Source organism: Loxodonta africana, chromosome 4 (assembly GCF_030014295.1).
Source record: "Loxodonta africana isolate mLoxAfr1 chromosome 4, mLoxAfr1.hap2, whole genome shotgun sequence".
Lineage (NCBI taxonomy): Eukaryota > Metazoa > Chordata > Mammalia > Proboscidea > Elephantidae > Loxodonta > Loxodonta africana.
In genome coordinates this window covers 82994493-83001603 of record NC_087345.1, presented here as the reverse complement: position 1 = coordinate 83001603, position 7111 = coordinate 82994493, and positions in this window count along the sequence as shown.

The following is a 7111-nucleotide window of genomic DNA, read 5'->3' as shown; positions in this document are numbered from 1 at the left end:
TACTCATTGATTATCTGAAGGGCCCATCATATATCTCTGGGGCTCTGTCTCTGCATCCCTCTTCTCCTTGGGACCCTGCTTTACAAATTCTGGGATCTCAACTCTCATCTCCAGTCCAGGGAGATTTCCGGCCTATGTGTGGTGTTCTCCTCATAGTGCTTTGGTCTGGAAACTATCTTCAGGCATTAAAAAAAAAAAAAAAAAATTTTTTTTTTTTTCCAGGCATTAAGTTTGGTTATTTGTAAGGGCCACTCCATTTGTTTTTCCTCTACAGGGATCACTATTCTTTACCTTATGACCAGTTTCATAAAAAACATAGTTTCATAAACTTTGACTATTTTTTAGTTGTTTTGTATCTGTCAGTTTGTCATACTGTGGGGGCTTGCGTGTTGCTGTGATGCTAGAAGCTATGCCACTGGTATTCAGATGCCAGCAGGGTCACCCGTGGAGGACAGGTTTCCGCTGAGCTTCCAGACAAAGACAGACTAGGAAGAAGGACCCAGCAGTCTACTTCTGAAAAGCATTGGCCAGTGAAAACCTTATGAATAGCAGCAGAACATTGTCTGATATAGTGCTGGAAGATGAGCCCCCCAGGTTGGAAGGCACTCAAAAGATGACTGGGTAAGAGATGCCTCCTCAAAGTAGAGTCAACCTTAATGATGTGGATGGAGTAAAGCTTTGGGGACCTTCAGTCACTGATGTGGCATGACTCAAAATGAGAAGAAACAGCTGCAAACATCCATTAATAATCGGAACCTGGAATGTACAAAGTATGAATCTAGGAAAATTGAAAATTGTCAAAAATGAAATGGAATGCATAAACATCTGTATCCTAGGCATTAGTGAGCTGAAATGGACTGGTATTGGCCATTTTGAATTGGACAATCCATGACAACTTGAAGAGGAATGATGTTGCATTCATCATCAAAAAGAATGTTTCAAGATCTATCCTGAAGTACAATGCTGTCAGTGATAGGATAAAATCCATATGCCTACAAGGAAGACCAGTTAATATGACTATTATTCAAATTTACGCACCAACCACTAGGGCCAAAGATGAAGAAATGGAAGATTTTTATTGGCTGCTGCAGTCTGAAATTGATTGAACACGCAATCAAGATGAATTACTGGCAATTGGAATGTGAAAGATGGAAACAAAGAAGAAGGATAAATAGTTGGAAAATAGGCCTCGGTGATAGAAACAATGCCGGAGTTCAAATGATAGGCTTTTGCAAGACCAAAGACTTCTCCATCACAAATATCTTCTTTCACCGAAATAAACAGCAACTATACATGGACCTTGCCAGACGGAACACACAGAAATCGAATTGACTACGTCTGTGGAAAGAGATGATGGAAAAGCTCAATATCATCAATCAGAACAAGGCCAGGGCCCACTGTGGAACGGCAATTGCTCATATGCAAGTTCAAGCTGAAACTGAAGAAAATCAGAGGAAGTCCACAAGAGCCAAAATATGACCTTGAGTACATCCCACCTGAATTTAGAGACTATCTGAAGAACAGATTTGACGCATTGAACACTAGTGACCGAAGACCAGACAAGTCGTGGAATGACATCAAGGAAATCATCCATGAAGAAAGCAATAGGTCATCGAAAAGAGAGGAAAGAAAGAAAAGACCAAGATGGATGTCAGAGGAGACTTTGAAATTTGCTTCTGAATGTTGAGAGGCTAAAGCAAAAGGAAGAGTTGATGAAGTAAAAGAACTGAACAGAAGATTTCAAAGGGCCTCTTGAGAAGACAAAGTAAAGTATAATAATGACATGTGCAAAGAGCTGGAGATGGAAAACCAAAAGTGAAGAACACGCTTGGCATTTCTCAAGCTGAAAGAACTGAAGAAAAAAAATCAAGGCTTGAGTTGCAATAGTGAAGGATTCTATGGGGAAAATATTAAATGACGCAGGAAGCATCAAAAGAAGATGGAAGGAATACACTGAGTCATTGTGCCAAAAAGGATTAGTCAATGTTCAACCATTTCAAGAGGTGGCATATGACTAGGAACCAATGGTACTGGAGGAAGAAGGCCAAGCTGCTCTGATGGCATTGGAGAAAAAAAAGCCTCCAGTAATTGATGGAATATCAATTGAGATGTTCCAACAAACAGATGGAGCGCTGGAGGTGCTCACTCGTCTATGCCAAGAAATATGGAAGACAGCTTCTTGGCCAACTGATTGGAAGAGATCCATATTTATGCTTATTTCCAAGAAAGGTGATCCAACTGAATGTGGAAATTATAGAAGGATATCATTAATATCACATGGAAACAAAATTTTGCTGAAGATCATTGAAAAATGGCTGCACCAGTATATCAACAGGAAACTGCCAGAAATTCAGTCTGGTTTCAGAAGAGGACGTGGAACCAGAGATATCATTGCTGATATCAGATGGATCCTGGCTGAAAGCAGACAATACCAGAAGGATGTTTACCTGTGTTTTATTGACTATGCAAAGGCATTCAGCTGTGTGGATTAAAACAAATTATGGATAACATTGGGAAAAATGGGAATTCCAGAACACTTAATTGTGCTCATGAGGAACCTGTACATAGATCAAGAGCCAGTTATTCAGACAGAACAAGGGGATACTGGGTGGTTTAAATTCAGGAAAGGTGTGTGTCAAGGTTGTATCCTTTCACCATGCCTATTCAATCTGTATGCTAAGCAAATAGTCTGAGAAACTGGACTATATGAAGAAGAATGGGGCATCAGGATTGGAGGAAGAGTCTGTTAACAACCTGCGTTATGCAGATGACACAACCTTGCTTGCTGAAAGTGAAGAGGACTTGAAGCACTTACTAATGAAGATCAAAGCCCACAGCCTTCAGTATGGATTGCACCTCAACATAGAGAAAAGAAGGATCCCCACACCTGGATCAATGAGCAGCATCGTGAAAAACGGAGAAAAGATTGAAGTTGTCAAGGATGTCATTTTACTTGGATCCACAACCAACAGCCATGGAAGCAGCAGTCAAGAATTCAAAAGACACACTGCATTAGGTAAATCTGCTGCAAAGAACCTCTTTAAAGTGTTGAAGAGCAAAGATGTCATCCTGAAGATTAAGGTGCGCCTGACACAATCCATAGTATTTTCAATCACATCATATGCGTGTGAAAGCTGGGCAATGAATAAGGAAAACTGAAGAAGAATTGATGCCTTTGAATTGTGGTGTTGGCAAAGAATATTGAATATACCATGGACTGCCAAAAGAATGAATAAATCTGTCTTGGAAGAAGTGTAACTAGAGTGCTCCTTAGAAGCAAAGATGGCCAGACTGCGTCTTACATACTTTCGACATGTTGTCGGGAAGGATGAGTCCCTGGAGAAGGACATCATGGTTGGCAGAGTACAGGGTCAGCGGAAAAGAGGAAGACCCTCAACGAGGTGGATTGACACAATAACTGCAACAATGAAGTCAAGCATAATAAAGATTGTAAGGATGGCGCAGGACTGGGCAGTGTTTCGTTCTGTTATGCATAGGGTCAGTATGAGTCAGAATCAACTTGACAGCACCTAACAACAACAACAACAACAACTGCATCTTGGCTGGAAGCAGATGTTCCAACTCTATCCATGGGATATATAGAAGGGTTCATATAATCACTGTTCAAAGCCATTAATTCTTTTTTCCTTCCTTCCTTCATTCCTTTCCTCCTTCCTTCTTTCCCTTCTTCCTTCGTTCCTTCCATCCTGCCTGCCTTCTTTCCTCCCTCCCTGCCTCTCTTATTTCCTTCTCTCTTTCTTTAAATGTACCCTCCCTGCAAAAAATTCATTGCTGTAGAGCCGTGACTGTATAGGATAGAGCAGAACTGTTCCATAGGGTTTCGAAGGAGTGGCTGGTGGATTTGAACTGTCGTCCTTTTGGTTATCAGCTGAGTTTTTAACCTCTGTGCCACCAGGGCTCTTTCTTTAATTTATTATTGCAATAAAAGGTTATATTTTGTACACACACACACACACACACACACACACACTGCTCATCTCTCTATCCAGCTCTCTTCCTCACTGTACTTCTCTTCCTCCCTGCCTCTTTTTCTTCCTTCATTTCTCACTTTCTGTCTACCCTCTCCCTGCCCATTACCTATCATCCATCTATCCATCCATTTATCCAACCATCCATCCATGCATCAATCTGTACAAACATTCATCCAACCAGGCATCCATCCATCCATCTATCCATCCCCATGCATCCATCCCTCCACCCATCCATCTATCTTATCTCTCTGTTATCTATCCCTTTGTGTTATTTGATTGATCATAGTGTATGATTGTATTGCTATTTTGCTGGATTCTATTTGAAATATTGTATCATTTGTCAGAGAATTTGTGTAGTAGTTTGTCTTGTATTATCTTAATCAGATTATTGTAAAATATTAATAAGACTTCACAAAATTAATTAGAGAGAAATTTTGATTGTTTGGATAGTTGAAATCATAGTGAGATTATGTATTTTTTTTACATGGTTATGGTGAAATTAATTGTAAAACAATTGAGACTTTTTGCCTCTTTAATGACAAATCTTTATCTGCCTTCCCAAATGTTATATGGCAATAAATATATTTAAGTTTTGCATGCCTTGGGTTAATTTTGTTTTGCTATTTTTTTTTTTCATTAGCTTTGGGTTTTTACTTTTATTTTTGCTGTGGACTTGAAGATAGTACACTCATAAAGTTATTCTAAACATTAGTATTTACATCTTCTTTCTTATTTCTCACCTTACATATTTTTCCCTTTTTGTTTTGTTTTGACTCATGTTAATGAAAAATTTATACATTTTCCTGGTTTTTAAAAAAGAATCAGCTTTCGGATCTATTTAGTATTTTAATTCATTTAATTTTCTATCCTTAAGATTCACTTTTTATTTACTTTGGATTAATTTTATGGGTTTTAATTTTTTTTTAATGAGCATGAGTTACTTTATCATTATTTTATTCTTTTATAAACAGTGACCATATTTAAGGATGAAGGATTCTTTAATTTCTTCTAAGTATAACTTTTTATGACTTATATGGCTTGTATGGATTGTTATGAAGCATCTATATTTCACTGTATATGTATTTTTTAGTTCTAAAGAGTTACATTTGAATTCATTATTTATATTCATTATTAGTATATTATCTTTATAGAATTTGTACTGTAAAAGACCTTGAGCTAATCTTTTAGATAGACATAGAAAAAAAAAAAAAAAAAAACCTTTTCACACTCTTCTTATGTATGGGTAATCAAAAAAACCAAACCTGTTACCATCTGGTTGGTCCTGACTCAACAAGCCAAAAAAGATATGGAAAATTTCTTAGACAAAATTATCATCTTTTCATGAGAATTGGTAATTTTTTTTAACCCTAATTCACACATTCCTGATTAATTTTCCTAATTCACATTTCAAAATCTTGATTTTATGCTATTTTGTTAGTTTCAAGTGCTCTTATCACGTGAATCCTGAAACTTAATCTCCCATAAAAATGTGGACATTTGAACTAAAGTCACTGGGATTCTTAATTAAACATCTTGTTCCTCCCCATACTCATTCTTTACTTTCCTGGAAATCCAAAGATTGTAGATCAGCTTATTCATCTACATTTCTGATTAGTCTGGATCTCTTGACACACTGTCTTTGACACATTTTAACCTTTACTCTCAGTTATACACTAAAAATTTTTTTTCATGAAAATTTCCCAGCATTTTTTTTGTGTGTGTACTACTTCTTCTAATGTATTTTGCTTTAGTATTAGCTATGGGAGACCTGCTGGTACATGTTAGGCTATCAGCTGCAAAATGAGAGGCTGGAGATTTGAACCTGTGCAGCAGCTCTGCTGGAGAAAGACCTGGGATCTGCTCCTTTAAAGATTACAGCCTAGAAGATCCTATGGGGCAGTTCTGCTCTATCACGTGGGGTCACTATGAGTTGAAATGGACTCTACAGCACCTAATGACCACATTAGAAATGCTATAATCTTCTTTCTAAATTGTTCCTTGTTTTATTAAATCATGGCCTTTTTCATCCTGTTCAGTATTTTAACGTATTGTTACAATCCTTGCTTGTGTGTTTGTTTATCTAGTGTCATGGGTTAAATTGTACCCCCCCACCCCCATCTATCAACTAGGTCATGATTCCCTTGTATGATTGTCTACTATTTTATCTTCTGATGTGATTTCTCTATGTGTTGTAAATCCCATCAGTATGATGTAATAGGATGGATTAGTGGCAGTTATATTGATGCGGCCTACAGGATTGGGTAGTGTCTTGAGCTAATCTTTTTTTAAGATACAGAAGAGAGAAGCAAGCAGAGAGACATGGGGACCTCATACCACCATGAAAAGCAGTGCCGGGAGCAGAGTGTGTCCTTTGGACCTGAGGTTCCTGTGCTGAGATGCTCCCAGATCAAGGGAAGACTGATGCATCACAAGGACCTTCCTCCATAGCCAACAGAGAGAGAAAGCCTTCTCCTCGGGCCAGCGCCTGAATTTGGACTTCTAGCCTACTGGACTGTGGGAGAATAAACTTCTCCTTGTTGAACCATCCACTTGTGGTATTTCTGTTATAGCAGCACTAGATGACTAAGACAGAATTTGGTACCAAGAGTGGGGTGCTGCTCTAACAGATACCTAAAATGTGGAAGAGGTTTTGAAACTGTGAATGGATCAAAGGAAGTGAGGAGAAGGTGCATATGGTGAGAAACAGCAGCAGAGAACTCGCACAGGAGAGAACCTGCAGCAACAGAACCAGGAGACCAGAGCCAGACAGTGCAGGAGCTAACCCACAGAGCGAGAGAGCTGAGTGTCTGTGTGAAGGAGGCTTCCTGGAGGAGTGTGGTACCTCAAGGCACTTATCAGTAGAGCTACAGAGATTTGGAACACTTGCCCCAGCAGGACTGATGTGGGCATGAGGCCCGAGGAGCTGAGAGGCCAAGAAACAAGGCAAAAGAAGCTAAAGAGACAAGGAACACAAGAAGCCAAGCTTCCTCAGCCTCAAAAGGTATGGCCTAGATCTCTGGGGTTTCAAAGGGTGGAGCCATGGTCTCTGGTATTTTGAAGGGTGGAATCACCACTCAGATAGACTAGAAGAAGGTGCACCTAAAGTCTAGGGAACAGAG